This window comes from Nomia melanderi, chromosome 6 (genome assembly GCF_051020985.1).
Source record: "Nomia melanderi isolate GNS246 chromosome 6, iyNomMela1, whole genome shotgun sequence".
Classification (NCBI taxonomy): domain Eukaryota; kingdom Metazoa; phylum Arthropoda; class Insecta; order Hymenoptera; family Halictidae; genus Nomia; species Nomia melanderi.
The window spans coordinates 2,205,459-2,222,516 of NC_135004.1; the positions used below are offsets into that span (position 1 = coordinate 2,205,459).

The 17,058-nt window shown below is 43.7% G+C and overlaps 2 protein-coding genes across 7 annotated transcripts in view; one reads left to right on the forward strand and one right to left on the reverse strand.

The window, feature by feature from the left end:
* The window catches only part of LOC116427506 (uncharacterized), a 191,833-nt gene that overhangs the window by 158,603 nt on the left and 16,172 nt on the right, over positions 1-17,058 (forward strand). The gene's annotated exons all lie outside the window — the stretch shown is intronic.
* InR-2 (insulin-like receptor-like) overlaps positions 1-17,058 on the reverse strand; it is a 138,233-nt gene that overhangs the window by 85,709 nt on the left and 35,466 nt on the right. Inside the window, exon 1 of one of the 4 annotated variants that reach the window (XM_076368352.1) lies at positions 7,720-8,860. The exons of the other annotated variants lie outside the window; for them this stretch is intronic. The gene's annotated coding sequence lies outside the window, so the exon portion shown is untranslated. Of the gene's footprint in view, positions 1-7,719; positions 8,861-17,058 lie in introns of those variants that run through there. 4 annotated transcript variants of the gene reach the window in all.

Sequence of the window (17,058 nt, forward strand, 5' to 3'; positions counted from 1 at the left end):
GTGTCTTTAGAAATAGCGGTTTCTCTTGTTAATTAACACTAAAACTACCAATCAATTAGAGTAACTTATTCCCAATTTTTTGTAACAATAGGTTTCTTGCGATTCAAAGGGTATCTTAGTCTGGTAGTTGAGCAAATTTAATTGAAAATCTTTCGCAAAAACGCCTTCATAATTTAATACTTGCAAAATCAAAGGTCTGAAGTACGTCAATTTGATTCATCCGATAGTTTTATTGTTAAAACTTCAAGCCAATGCGTTTTTATATTGATGAATGTATCCCAAGAACAGATAACTGATACATTGCTTTCTTCTATTGAAAAGAAAGAAAGAAAGAAAGAGAGAAAGAGAGAAAGAAAGAAAGAAAGGAAAAAGCTATGAGATCTGCCAATTGTGCACGCTTCCAAATGGAAGCACCCTATTAAACTGTACCGTCTCTTTCTCATGCGACGCGGGTCCGTCCATTTAAGACCAACGAACACGAGAAGCAAATTGAATGGGAATGGATGATCGATACTCTTTCTCCTTTCTCAACTTTTCCTTTTTCTTTCTCCTTTTTCTCTTTTCAGATCTAGCGGGTCTAGCGTTCAGCTAATCGGCGGCGAGGATCGCTCACGCTCGTCGTGAACACGACGCGACACTAAATGCACACGACATACTGCACAAGAGCTACAGTCCGAGCTCACGCATTCCTGGTTGCGGCACGGTGGCACGGTGTCGTTTGAAAATTGAATAGAAAGGAAGTAAAAGGAAAATTAATCTTCGAAGCCGTTCGAAAATCAGGAAGAAGAAAAAAGATTAAACTTTGAAATCCCGTAATTCGTATTTTTATGATTGTATACCGAAATTTTTATTAAGATCGTTTCAATCAATTCAATTGGAACATTTCTCACACGCGATAGCTGAGTACATCTTACAGAAGCACATTCCCCACTCGAAGTTCGACTTTTTCACTTTGATAACGATTTTACTTGTATCTTGTCACTGTACTCTTTACAATAAGACAGATTCATTCTAAATACTAATTACAGTATAACACGAAAAATTAGTAAATATTTCATTCGAATACTTAGCCAAAGATTTTCCTTAACGAGTGACCAAAAGATTAAATAGAAATGCATTAAATGCCGTCTGTTTAAAATTAGATCAATGTGCAGTTTCATCCACAATTCGTTGCACCGTGGGCTATCAATGACGTCGGTACAGACGAAAATGGCGTAGCTCGGCGTCGGTGTTCTGTCGCGTGCCGAAGAGAGGCCGGAGCGTGTCTCTTTTCGTCTGGCTCCGTCTTCTCGCGGCCTGCATTCGTGCACGCCACGCGTTCTATCTTCGAACGCGGCCCGTCGAAGCCGTTCCCGGTTTCTATTTGCACCGGATCAGTCGCAATTGCAGTGCCGAGAATCATAATGGTGTGAGTCACGTGACTCATGTTCCACAGAAAATTAAGTCTGCTCGGAATCAGTTACTGAAAACTCACCAAATGTTCTCTTTTCTGATCACATCTCTCGTGAAAATTGAATTAATCTCTATGATTTCTTTCGCAATTACGCTGGACGGAACTATTTTAATATTCATAGTCCTCCAGAGAAAGGAAGAAACTGTAGGTTTCAACTAAAGCACCGTAATTTGCAACAGAAAAATAATATTTAATTTGAACCCGATAGAATTAAAGGATATTTATACCTGGTAACTTCTGGTTGGAATTTTCGACACGGCTGTGACACGATATTACAAGACAAGAGGTTGAAAAGATTATTAGCTTAAAGGAAAAAAGACCATCAGCTTTAAGGAAATAAGAACCATCAGTTTCAGCGAGAATATCATCGGCTTCAAAGAGGAACAGATCATCCCGTTCCCGACAATTTTTGAGTTACACCATTACGATTCTCAGCACGCCAACTCCTAGACCCGAAGAAGCACCAGCCGCTCGCTTTCTCCCCTTCTCGTGGATTTTTCGCTCCAGATCGGACCGCTGCCATGGCGATCGCGAGGGAACGTGAAATCGAGTTCGGAGATCTCGCGATCGAGCCGCTCGGAACTTTTCTTTTGCGTCTCCCTTTCTCTCTTTCTCCATCGCTTCTTCTTCTTCTTCTCGGAATAAATTTGCATAGAGTCCGAGTTACGCGCCGCAAAAGGCGACTCTTTTTCTCCGTACCCCTTTCTAGGTCAGATCGTAAAGAATTCGGAGGTTCGAGAGAGGAGAGCGGAGAAACCGTTCGACCATACCGCACGGATAACATCGATTTCGTACAGGATGATCAAGGAAACAGATTTTACAGGATTACGACACTATATTATGATACTGATAGCTACCTAGAAAGTATCGAAGAATAGTGGCTCAAAGTTGACCGAAAAGATGACATTTGATTTAACACCCGTATTCTCGCGTAACGCTTACAGCTACCGACCCCGATCGACCTGGTTTCCAAGTTTTCTACGCGAACTGGAAGAACGCGTTTATTCAGATCCCAATTGACTCGTGCTTTACTTAGCATTACGCACTGTTCAAGGCAGATTACATGGGAAATCAATGCTCGCGCACGAAGTCGCGTGAACTGAAGTAATAACCAGTGTCCATTTCAAAATCCGATCGACAACTGAAACCGCAAGATATCCGTTTCCAGGGCAGAATTCCTGCGACACGAGGACGAATCTTTCTCTCGCATTTAACACCGTTAACAAACATACCTAGAAGTTTCGAATCGCATACACAGCTAAGAATTTTTATTAGAAACGCTAATTAGTTCCTCTCCGTTTTCCCTTGTGGTGTGGAAATCACGGCTGCGCCGGTTTCGCCCGATTTCCAGCGACGAATCGTTCTTGTTATCGCAGTTTCCGGTGAGATTCGTCGGTGACACGGTTACGTGGACGCTTCCTTTTTCCCCTTCCTTGGTGTTTCACTCTTTTTCTTTATTACGACCGGTGACGGGCGCGCTGTTTTGAAAGCGCGGAACGCCGCGGGCGATAAAGGCTAACGTAATGACATATAATGCCGGGTCTCGAGTGGCGACAAACACGACCGATGCCTCTATCATTGTGCAAACAGAATTATGTGCGCTCGTGTGCACCGGCGTTGAGCTCGGCCCATGGAATTCCTCTGACGGGCCTACGTGTCCAATTATCTCATCGAACGCCGGTGTTATTTCGCGTAGCCCGTTCGCTGGGATCGCCGGGAAGGCATCTGACGAAGAAAATCGACGCGTGAAACCCGTGACCCGCGTTCGACGTTTAACTCTCACCACGGTCGGCTGACTCGCACGCTTGACGAATATTTCGGATATACAACTGGAACTACCGAGCAATCGAATCAACTATATAATTCTCGTCTTTTTTTTTCTTGTTTGTTGGAAGCTGTGTTTATTAAGATTTCGACTGGTTTATATTTTAACGGTAGGATTATGGAGCTATTACGACTGTCGAGGAATCGAATTAATTAACTTTTTTTCCTTCAAATGTGCATCTATTAACATTTCTATCAGTTTGTATGTCACTTTTTCAATTGCAGAGCATACGAATAAGTTAACTTTTAGCTTTTTGTTGATGTTTCGACCGGTATTTACTTTAACGTTAGAAATTCCGACTAAACAGAATAATTAATTTTTATTTTCTTTATAAAGGAGTCGCACTCATTAATATATCAACTGGCTTATACTTTACTTTAAGTGCTATTACATAGATTTATTTAGAAAGTGTAAACAGAATTAGAAGTGCAACGAGTTGAGAAACGAAGAATTGAAAGGGAAATTACGATAGAGCATTCGAAGAAATAAATCAGCGTCTTATTTACACACTATCTTCTGTTTGTATCAATATAGTAAGAGATCATGTTGGCGGACGAACATCCACACTACTACGAATACTTCATTGACTCGTTTAGTTTCTCGCATTCGCAAACACGAACTGTTCAAGAGCAAATTCGAACAATACAAAAGTACAAAAACCGATACAGCGTACGAAAGATTATACGTGAATTGAATTGAAAAGACAAATTTCATACAACTTCGACAAAAGGAAATCGGCAAATCACAGCACTGAAACGCAATATTATTTCCGTGTTATCAACGTTTACCACTCAAACCGAGTGTAGATTTGCAGTGAATGTGTAATTCCTCTCTATTAAATTATTCAAGTATATTTCTCGCGAATGTTATCGCGACAGAAAAATGGTAGAACAAGATTTTACTTTATAGAGATAACCAGCTTATTTCATTTGCACGACCGATAACTTCATTTTTTTGTCGATACGTACAGGAAAAAACAAATCAACATCGTTCAGGATCACTGACCGCTTGCATTTTCTCAAGTTTGAAGAAATAAATATTAAAAGAGGTGAAATATCAACAATATATTGCGAACAAGGAATTAAAGCTTCCCTTTCGTTCATTTCGGGATCAAAAAGGACGAGACGGCGAAAAAGAAATAAAAGAAGGGATCCTTGCAAGGCAACCCGTCAAAGGATCAATAGTCCCGACATCATTTACTCGCGCACAGAGGGAAAACGTAACGAGGTCGAGTAATTTTCGATATCGGCGCGTTTCGCCGTGACCTAACCGAGTCTCGGTTGCAGCTCGCCGCTCCGCTTCGCGAGCCGTGTCGAAATTTCCAGGCGGATCTCGCGCGTCGCCCGCCGAAACGATCCCACGTCGTCGATACACAAGCCCGCGTCGCTCTTAAAGCCTGTCGCCCACTTAACACGTTATCTGTTGGCAGTTATTGAACGGTTCACTGAAGATCAGTGATCAACACTTAGGAATTTCTTAATCGTTCATTTAATAACATCGGAAATTGCGACCCTGAATTAACAGATAGTATCGATTAACACGATCTGTAATTATTTGAGGATTTGGGGACTGTTCGAAGAAAATTATTTGACCAATTTTTAATGTAAGATCATAAAACATTGAAACGCCTATTAACTCATCGTGGTCGAATGCCGATGTAATGGCGACTTCGGGGTTCGATGTCTACAATGAATAATTGCAAATGAATAATTGAATTATTCAACTAACAAAAGACTGACCCGTGATTCTTTTTCTTTTAGTAGTTAAGATTTCGATGTATACTTCAGGTTTGTGTGAAAAGAAATGTTAGAATTTTAAGATAGTCTCCTTTGCGAGGAGTTAACAGAAAATTGTGGATCGTTAAAGGTTAATAGCTGTCCACAAAGTGTTAACAGCACCGCACAGAAATGGTGTCAGAACGACGTCAACGCGTTTATATCGTTATGCGTAATTCCAACGTGTATGCGACCATTTATACAGGGGAGTGTTAATGTTGCATTATTTACCTGTGTTTCACCTGTATCCTAAGAATCGTAGTGTTAAAAATTGTCAGAATTGTGACGAGTTTTTCTCTACAAATCTGACGGTCTTCATTTTCTTCTATTCTAAAGTTCAATTTCATTAGAATCGCGTCAGACTACCCCCCCCCCCCCCCCGTGTGTGTAGCAAAAAGAATATTTTATCATAACTAAGGTAAAACAAAATTTTCTGCAGAATATGTGATTCGCGCTATTACTTTTTATTCCACATTTCATTCATCCCGTATTCAGTATATTTCTAAAATTTCTATTGCAAGTAGAATTACTTTCAATCAAACGTGAAAGGAGCCATAAACTTGTACCTTCAACGTAACATGTGAATGAAACAAGCATAAACCATTTATTACGTGAATGTAAATATGTGTTTACTATTATTCGATGTTACACGAAAAACGTGCTAGTACGTTCCCTGCGCACAACACGTTAAGTGGGCGACAGCCTTAAAACGGTCGCGTCGTCGCCGCGTGCCGGCGAGGAGGCTCGTTCAATGAACCCCCGAGGCTGCGCCGAGGCCCGAGTTTTCGGTCGCCTGAGAACCACTGGACCCGTGAGAAGTCGCCTTGCTTGAGAACGCACCATTCGGCCGCGATCGGCCGGGCTCGTTCGTTCCCGACGGATTTCGGCGGTTTTCGAGCTGGCCGACATCAGTGCTCCGTCGCGGGAAGAATTCGAACGTCGTTGTCGTCATCGTTCCCAGAGAATTTATGCGTCCCTACGGACGCAATCGATGTCGAACCGACGGACCGCGACGCGTCGCCGACGTCTGCGAGGGAACCTTCGAACGACATTTGTCGAATTCGGCGCGACTAACTCGGGGAAACCGGTCCTTACAAAAAAATTTTACGCGAATTCCCTTTTGAAGTCTGATGTTTTAAGGGATGAAGGGAGCACTGGATTTTAGAGTGGAACGGATATTCGGGAGAATATATGGGAATAGGCTGTAGGGCTGAATGAGCGCTGTGAATTGCAAATTTTCGACATTTCGACATTCGAACGGATAGATTTTTCACCCTTAAACCGAGGGTTGGTTGCATCCGTTGAATATGGACGAGATGGGAAACACAGAAAACATACGTGTTGAATATGATATTTCACTGGTTGACAGAAAAATTGGATTAATACTATTGGTTTTGAAATCACTTTTAAACGAATTGATATATCTGTTTTAGAATCAAAGTTTACAGACAGTAATTTCTATTACATTAAAGAAGCTTTATTTAATTGTACCTTTCTATACCCTAGTTCTTGTATAAAGCTGTATCTATCGTGTCGTAGAAGATGCAATTGTAACCTGTGATTCGAAGAAAGGCTCGACTCTCATTGTCGGTCCTGACAATGTGAGAGAGCGGGAGAAACTCGTGAGCGGGATACATCGTGGGCCGCCGACGCCGCCGCCGACAGACGAATAAATTAATTGCACAGTTTATTCGGTCGTGGAACGGTCGACCAAGATGCAAATTCCGATTGGTCGGGGACTGTCGTGCACGCCTCGGCCGCTTTTAACGTAATTATACGGATCGTTTAGCCGAAACCGGCTATCCTAGCAGAACCCGTGGAAACGATGATCGCGATCTGGAACGCGGTTGGAAGTCGTGGCTGATTCGGCCTCGACTCGATCGTCCCGGACTAGTATCGATTCGTTCCATTAGGAACGTTTCTCTATAGAGTTGTAATTAGTTATATACCATGGCGAACTGCCTATTAGTCGCTAATGCATCTGGTTTTATCGACAGTAGTCATGGACTATGGCCGGGTTCAACACACAGTATGTCACGTATTCTGTCTTAAGATAAAAGTGTGGACGATTACCATAGAGTGTTGTGCTCTTTCTGCGTAAGCTGATTTTGGAAAAAGAAGGTTCTTAGGAACTGAAGAAACTTACAAATTTGGGAAATTGAAATTTCCAAGTATTCCAAATATCCTACGTTCCAACTATCCTTAATTCCAAGTATCGTAAGTGCTAAGTATCCTTAATTTCAAGTATCCTGAGTTCCGGGTATCCTTAATTACAAGTATCCTAAGTTCCAAGCATCTTTAATTCCAAGTATTCTAACTTACAAGTATCCCAAGTTCCCAACAGTCCAACTACAAACGCATTCAGAACAATTTTCTCGTTCAAGGTAACTGACGCTCCGGTAACGAGACTTTCCCATACACCGTAATCCCTAACGGGTAATATCTATTATCAGATTCGAGGATAATCAATCAGAAAAATAGCTACTTAATTACTTCGGTCGAACCGCAATTAGAAAACTGATCAACTAAAGCACTGAGCAACCAAAGGTGCGCATTCTGAAATTCATGTACAGTTCGAATTTAAACGGGTCACCTTCATTTATGTAAGGCGAAGTCAAAGGAAGCATCGCTGACCGCGGAACGAACCGATAGATTTTTATGCTCACCCGCAATCGAATCCTCGAAGCACCGTACACGACATCGTTTCCTTCTGCTACGTTGCCGCCATCGAACAGGAGTTCGGAATACGTCGATCGTCGAAATCCGAAGCAGATTTACGAACTACTGACAAGGCAACGCGAAATCATCGGAAGATAAAGAGAACGTGTTTTCTCGTTTCATGGGATACTCCGCTGCAAGAGTCATCCGCGTGTATCATACTTTTAATTAGCCGGTTCTAACGTTCGCCGTAAGAAACGTTTCATTTGCAAGTTAATCGTGTTCTTTTGAAGTCGTAGCTAATGATCCTCGTGACATGCTCGACACTGATTTGATTGGTTTGACTTTGTGTTACGCATTCTTCATCCGTATATTGTCGCGCAGAACCATTTAAACACGTGTAGAGGTAAAAATAATCAACGACGTGGAAGATTTATATTCGATCGATAAAAAGGTGACCTCGGTTTCGTGGACGTATTAACTCGTGTCACCACCAAGACGACTGAGCGATAACAATTTCATTCACAACAAATGCCCGAGATATCCAATCATTTAATTCTACCGATACAATGAGCTATTATCGAAAGCAATCCTCTCCAATCTTCAATTTTCTATACCAAAATTAATACAAACGTATATTCCCCGGTCGATTCAACTGAAACAAAGGCTCCACGAAGCTATCCAAAACAACATTCCATTTCATATAACAATGTAAAAGAAACAAATATTCTGGAAACTCCCTGAACACTCTTAATGTTCCTCAGAATCCACTGAAAAACTTAGTGATCGAGTATTTCATCCTTACGACATCCTTACTCCAGAACCAAATAAACATTACTCCAATCCAGCGAGGCTGAGAACCACTGACCACTAAGGGTGGTTGAGTGAACCAGGGCGTGGGTGGATTATGCTGGTGGGGAGTGACGAGGAGGAGGCGCGGGGAGGTTACGATACTACGCCGCAGTGTAAGGGGTGGTCGATCGATCCCGACCAAAACATTGCCACATGCCTTGCCTTGCCTAGCCTAGCGTAACCAGCTAGCTAGCAGCCAGCCAACCAACCAACCAACCAACCAGCCAGCCAGCCAGCCAGCCAGCCAGCCAGCCAGCTAGCCAGCCAGCCAGCGAGCGAGCGAACGCGAGTGCTCCGTAACCCAATTGTTCGCTTAGAATACGTTTTCTAAACGCGATTACCGCGCGAGCGCCCTCTCTCGCGTTCCCGTGGCACGCTAAACGATACTTTAGACCAGGTGGGAAAAAAAGGAACCGGGGGAAAAGGAAAAAAGGGGAAAGACCGGCGGCCACATCGTTTCACCTGGAATCCAACTCCACGGCCGCAGCCTTCGGCGCTCTTTCACGGCGCGATGGCGGTTTCGTTTCACCGGGCCGGCTGCGCAACGCTGTTTCTGCTCACGGGGACACGAATACGTTTCGTACCCAGTTGGACAAATCAGGTTCTAGTCACTGTGATCCGATCAATCGAATCCGCGACGCACTCGGCGATTGGATTTCACGATCGCTCGTTTCCCTTTGCGACTCTATTTTTTTTTTTTTTGCGGCTTCTGGGTTTCGCGTTTTTCTCGCGTTTTGGGGTGTGTTCGTGATGTTTTGCGAATGGTTAAATTAAGAATCGTTGGGAGGTCATCACTCGGTGGCTAGGAATGTGGATCCGATTGGTCAGTTCTCATTCCATTTGCGATGCTAATTTGCTTGCTATTCGCCGATGCGCGGTAACCGATCGAAACTATAAACGAGACACGAAAGTCATCTCACTACGGTAGGTTTCGGAATGTATCGGATGAATGAGATTATACTTTAAATTAAGTGAAATTGAGGTGTGGAGGATGTAGAAGCAGTGGTAGTTTCTAGAAATCCTCACAGGGCTAAGGAAGAATTATGTTCGCTCGAGGAACTGCAGTTAGTTGAGGACTGTTTACACTTTCTACGCGACGATGTCTTAATGCAATTACTGTAATTGGGGATTCTGCGAAAAAGAGGGAATTTGGTCTTGTTTATTAAGCAAATTATTGTTGTTTCCACGGCCCTAATACTGTCCTAGAATTCTTTTACGTAACCGCGCCTTTAGTTCTTAAAAGCATTCTTCTGTGTCCGGAGAAAGTGTCAAGTTGTTACTGTTACGACCTTCCTCGATCGTGTTTTCACTTTTAGAGCACCGTTACGATTCCCTAGTATTTTTCAAGCAATCTTGCTGTCGCTTTAGGAAGGAAACACGGTTGAGGTAAATTATCTTTTCTGGTTCAATCCCGTCTGCCAACATTCCTGGCCGCGTGATTTTAATAATTGCTACGTGTCCATGTGAAAGCATTCGGTATAAATTCTTCTGCGTTTCGTAATGGCCCGTCCCATTCCGATAATGTACCATAATTAAAGTTCAATACCGTCCGATTTCAACTCACACATCCCGAGAGAAAGGGGTACTTATGATATTAACTGCCGAAAGTTACCGGTTTCAACGTATTCACGATCTGTAAACTCAAGCAGTTGAAACGACGTTGCATTAAACAGAAAGGAATTTCAATTGAAACTTACGGATCCACGCCTTCAATTTTGCTAAGTAACAGGTAAGAATCAAAGTGGTAAACTCAAGCTTTTTAGTCGATGTCGCTGAAAGTATTGCTTGCAAAAATCGCCCCCAAAGAAAAATGAATTTCCTTTTTACCCTTAATGACTAATCTATAATAAAATAAAAAAACAAATTCTATAAAATAAAACTACTAACATCCGAAGAAGTGCCATTTTGCAAACACTAATACTAAAATCTAAGGCACAATTTCGTTTCGTCTGCCATTTTCACAGATCAATCGAACGAAATATGTCCGTCAAACACGAGAACGCCTCAAACGACGAAGGAACGCAGCGAAGCACCTTTTTCCCGGTACGCAAACCGACGTAATTTCATTTCCTGGTTGTTAAATTGTTTTAACGAGCGTTATTTCGTCCCATTATCCAGCGATTCGTCCGACGATCGCGCGATTATTCAATGGCGTCGCACCGACCGACTGAAAATCCATTCGAGAGACCGACGATGGACGACGTACGCAGCGGCGGCCCACCTGACGCTGCATCGAATTCTCTTTCCTTCTCTCGCTCTTTCTCGCCGGTAGACGCGTGTCGCACGCGCGAATTTAATTGCCGGTGCTCGGGTATCGTGATTACCGGTGATTGAGCGCGAAAGAATGCCCGGTTTCGAAATCGGCGGCGCGAACCACGCGTCAATAGGGGGCGATTAAGGAATTGTAGCGTTACGTTTACGTAACCCGACGGTTACCCGGCTGTATCGCGTTATTGTATCGACGCGTGTCAAGGCGACGCCGCGCCGCGCCAAATAATGTTCGAATAATCGGCTTCACCCGGTAACAATGCTCGCGTATGTTCGAGAATGCGCGCAGAATTTTTAGACGGGGTATTCGATAGATTAACCGTTGAGATGTTTGGAAAAATTAGATTGAAGAAGTTCGATCGGTTAAATTCGGTATATGGATCGTTGGCGGACGTTGAGAACTACTTTGGGAATCATCCCCCTATTTCTGTATATGAAACAAGCAAATGAATTTGAATAAAAAATGGGTTTATGGAGTATTAACTTCGACACTAAAGAAAGCTTTCTTCAGTGAAATGTATATCAGCGAAGTATTACGGAAGCAATTGTATGCATTTTCGGAACTTAATTCTTGAATCTGCCCCTTGTTTATAGAAACAAATCTATATTCCCTGTAAACAATTTCATGATAAATCCCTTGCTTTAGGATTTACCTCCGGTTCAGTGTTGTTTCGCTGCGAACAATTTCCTAACAGAATAATAAAATTCCCTGGCAAAAGAACAGATTACACTCCCATCCTACTGAATACGCATTCATTGACTATCATCCCTTCAATTCCAACATTAATACTCTTATTCATGAAAACTCTGTTCGTAATCCTCCAACAATTATCCAATACGCTCAAAGCATATTCAAAACGTTCCACAAGCATATCACTCACCCCCTCACAACCCCTATTCCCATGCATTCCTCGAGATCATCAATTTTTCTGGGATAAGGGTCGAAGCGGAAAATTCAAGCGGTTGCATCGCTGGGGAGGCGCGGACGACAAAGAAGCGTTAATTAGGAGGAGGGATTGTCGCGCGTTTCACGTTTCGCGCGGCCCGATTGTTTGCGGAATCAATGCGGAATTATCGGTCGCACGGAGACGGGAGCACCGCTCGACGGGGACGAACGCGCGGCGTCTGTTCCGCGGCATGCGAAATCGGCCGGGTATACATACTGCGCCGTGCGCCGTCACGCGCTCGCGCCGATAATTGGAATTGTCGTTCCTGCGGAACCGCGTTCCTGCATCTGCTTTCGATTCGAGGCATGTCCGATTTGGGCTCGGGCAGTGGATCGTTTTATGGACAATCCGACATGCAACTATGAATATCACACTCTCGTGTATTGGCCGCGATGGAACTGTTGTATTGATTTTTATTTTGATATGGTTGCATTGGGATAGGGGATGAATATCGTAGATGCTTGTAATGGAGAGTGAGAAGTTGAATGAAACGAGTGATGCTTTGTTCAAGTGTGTCTTGTCTGCGATGAGAAGTTTGCTTTTAAAGGCATTTTCTTTTGGAATGCAACGTGTTGGGAAGAATCCAAAGGATTTGAGAAAACTTGTGTATGTAAATGAATCTAGTGTATTGTCATCGATATAAAATAGTAATATACTCTTTAATGTCGAGAATTTGACGAATATACAATAAGTGGTTAGAAAATATAAGGACAGACACATGAGTATATACCAATATCTACAGTAAGTAGAAATAGTCTGCAATGTTCAGACAGGTTAGCGAAGCATTGCCCAGCACGAGAGCGGCAAGTGCCGCCGGGACTGATTTCTGGTTCCAAAGGAGGATAAAGTTTTTCTAGACGAATCATGGTTAATATCGAACGTTAGTATTCTCGAAATAATATGGAAACACGTGTGGTGAAACGACCTGTACGAAAGCAGATCAGAATAATACTGACGGAAACGGGCTAGTGCTCGCAGCTGCCATTTTCCTCGAGCTCGGAATCGAATTTTTCTTCCAGTCCTCGACGATATTTTCAAGCACGACTCTATGGGACGAAGGAGCACAGAGAACCCTTGAAATTTTACTCGAACCCGGAATAATTATAGCGAGAGATTTCTCGTGGATCACATGCGAACGACGGCCTCCTCGACCGCCGTTTATTGCGCCATTCGACGAAGAAACTTGGTCCCCTTTCCACGCTCTATTGACTTTATTTCATTCGTTTCCATTCATCTCTATGGGGACGATAGAGGAACGCTCCTTCCGCAACGAATTTTCGGAACTGCACGGAACGACTCCACTTTATCTTTAGTTATAACGCAGGAAACTGTTATGAGAAACTTCATTTCTGTTTGATGTTCCGGAAACTTTGAACGATTTCGTACATACATCGACGCACAATTATCGCCTGTATACGTGCATTATTGTACAATTTAATACAAGCAACGAGGCTGATGATATTTACCAATTTCTTAGAAACGATACAATTTACACGACAATAGAATTCCCAGAATCATCATTCTGTATCACTTAATTACGATCTGACTCTACTTTCTAAGATTAAAGATAATGAATACCGGTGTTCTTCAGAATTTCAGTTCTCAACGAACCATGTTACGCGTGTAACGCAGGACGGAAAATTCGAGAGAATTCGAAAAGACTGAAAGAAGCTGGAAAAGTTCATACCTGAAGAGACAAATTGAGTTGGAGATCCTCTCCACGAGGCTCATTCGTTATCATAATGGGTGAACCGATATTTTTCATGTTTCTTCTCGCGGTACAGAGGGAGCACGCGACGATACGCGTTGCTGGAAGGAGTCTAAATGGAGCACCGTGGCGAGCATAATCTACGCTCGTTCGAGAAATCAACCGTGATTTACTGCGCCACGCCGAAGTAAGTACTCCGTGTGTTCGTTGCACGTAGCCGGTGTGTTGCCCACGTTCCCAATATATTTTCTACCGTGCTGCGTAGAAAACAGATCGCGCGACGCCGCAAAAGGAGCCTGTCGTTTCGTACTCGCAGCGATTGACGCGCCGCTCGCGGCTCGATCAATCAAAGATCCACAAGCGGGACGCATTGGTTTTCCACCGTTCCGCGTTATACTCCGCGCGGGACAATCGCAACGATTGCCTTGAAATTTCTTCCACCGTTAACGCTTTGTCTGTCTGACGTTAATACGCTTTTCTCAATGACCCAAGCTAATGATCTTCTCTTAAATAATCATCCTGGAGGAAACTGTTAGGAAACAGAAAATATAGCTGTTGCTCGATTTTGCGTGTTGCTCGTACTTTTTGTTACACATTGTATGTAGCTTGAAATTCGAGTGGCATTCCTTCTTTATGCCAAGCTCACGAAAAATCAATTACATCGAAGGATTCGTTTGATTTATTACTTTCAGGAATTCCAGCTTTCGTTTTCCAGTAAAAGCCGAACAGATAGCATTGACAGCGAAATTCCGGTTCGCAGTAAAAACTTATTCCGGTTTAATCAAGCCACCACGTGGAAAGAGATGCAAGTTGAGAGGAGACTATTTTTTTTTAATGTTTCCGCGGTTAGTCTCAATAATATCTAACAAATGAAATAGAAATTCCCGAGTTTTCTTAGTAGTCTTATAGGGTTTGTGCCAGGCTAATCCAAATTTTTTGAAAAGATCGAGCAAATCGAGCAGCGGCTCTTGGCCGGAAAGACTCTTAACAGATTTTGGCACAGTTACCTTTGAAGTCCCAGACCCGGTCTCGCGGAAGCGGAACGGCGACCGAGTGGACGCGTTATTAGCAAATCCGTTGGGACACGGGAAAGCGATTCCGGCGAAATGGGGCAGATTCGAGGGCGGCTCGAGCCTCGCGTTCGATCGAACGTTAATCGGGGCGATCGGCGCCGGGGGTGGGAGACAAAAAACAGAAACAGCTCGGCGAACGACGCGGCCTCGGCGAAAGCGGATCCTTATGTAAGTAAATATTTCCATTCAAAGTCTGCAGTGACCTAGGACGCCACGTGAATGGTTTATATCTCGGCTTAGCGACGCCATTCGACGGAGCTGCCGGAAATACGTCTAACGCCTGTGACATTGTCGCCGAAAACGATGTCAGGGCGTATGTTTGTCGAGTAACTTGTTCCACGACATATATTCGGGCCGATAGAACTAACGCCACCGAAATTCCTTGGACCAACACTACGGCCTACTTTGGGCTGGTCTAGACGAGCTAAACTGAACGCATTTGATATTGAATGGAATTAACAACTTTGTTAGATAAATAGTAGCACAAATTCGCATTTATTTCCTAGTGTGCCGTTGCAGTGAACGATAGGATGGCTTCTCAAATATTTGCTTTAGATTCCGTGGAAGACTGTTCCGTTGATTAGACTACTATACTCACTGATTTCTTCAAGCAGCACATTAAATAGAAACTAATCTAACACGTATTTTTGCTTTGTGGAATACTATTGTCTTATAATAACGCATCATACTCGGGATGAAGATTTCAAATGAAACTTAACAAACATAAGTATTACTCAACTATTGTCAATTCAAATGAAATATTATTCTTCTGTTATCAATTATAATTAAGAGCAAACATAGATATAGAATACGCTTAGAATTTTTCTCTTTTTTCCAATAAATTATTAATAACAAAGTAGTCGTATCGATCATTGTTGAAAAACAAATCGTAGGGCAAGGGGTTAACAACCGTTTGATCGAAACCTCGAAACCAAGCCCACCCAGTTTATCGTAAAACTCAGAAGAAACTCATCAAACAGAATCACTGCGAGCCACCGATCGAATCCTCGTACAAGTCCGTTCGGTGTGGTGGCTCCTTTAAACCACCCCGAACGCGTCAATTACATTTCACGCAGACATCCCCCTCGCAGAACAGAGAAATAAGAAACCGGGGGCGACGATTGTGGTCGACGGTTAGTATCGACGGACGTATCGACGACGGAAAAAGGCAGAGGAGAACGCGAGATGGTAAGGGGCGCGGGGGTGCGGCGAGACGAGGGGTCGAAGAAGGACGGTTCCTATCCAATTATCTGGAAGCTGAGTCGGTGCATCGCGCGTCACCCAGAGACACGCCGAGGATCGCGAGACGAAGCGTAGCGGTGAACCGCTACCCCCACTCAACCCTCCTCTCGCCACCGTCGGCTCCCGTTCACGTTCCAGTTCGAGTTTCGAACTGCGGACTGACTCCTCGGCGCGCGTACATTGACCCCCTTCACCCTCGTCTTCACCCGCCGGCGACATTCTCGTCCCTTTTCCCCCGACGCGATCCCAGTTTCCCATCCCATCGTCATCCCTTTGGCGGCTCGCTCGCTAGCTAGCTCGCTGGCTAGTGCCTTTCGACGCGCCGGCGAAACAACGAGATTTTGACCCCGCGCACGAACCGCTACCCCCTCCCAGCAACAATTCAACCCTTTCCGCTGGTTGTCCGCGCACGCCCTACAAACAATGCGCGTTAATAAATGCGGACATGGGATGGACACATTCGACGGGAAGTATTAGGTTATCCTGCGGATAACGTTTCGTATGAATTTTTCAATGGAAACCATTGAACTCTTCCGAAAATGAAGGTAAGAAATTCGTGGAAATATGGGAGGAGGATATGACCTTAATTTACAGTACGGACGATGGTCAATACAGTAGAGGTTAGCATGAACAAAACGACATTGCTTGTGGGGTGGGTTCATATTAAGGAAATTGGGAAGAGGTGTTGACATCGATGGGCTTGTTTTTTGAGTATGGTAGATGGAGATTTGTCGAGCGATTCTATTTAATGTTGGTTCAGCTGCTATGGTTGTCACGGATGCTTCATTCCTTGCAGAAACTGTTTCTATTATACCGTTCTTGGGAACTGTAGAATCGAGTTCGTGCAGCAATGATTATAAACTGAATTTAAATTATTATAACAGATTATTACTGATAAATGAAAAGTCCGTTCATCGTAGCTGCCCCCCTAGAGTTTCCACAGCTTCGCAAACACGTGGCGAATACTGCGATCGCAAAATTCTTCGAAATGACCGAAATGAAGAGTTCCGACGGTAATTACCCGCGAAATTATTAGCACCAGAAGAGTGATTACGTATCCGTAAACAACGCACGAGTCCCTAGTTTAGGCGGGGCACGAGGAAAATGGTTTCGGTAGAGGAGTCGCGGTGGCTCCGCGCGAACCACAACACAGCCACGCCGCCGCGTTCCTCCCGAAACGTGGCCGCCCCATCGGAAAATTTACCAACGTCCACCCCGAATTACCGTAAACCGTAGAACTCTCTTACTCTTGCTTCA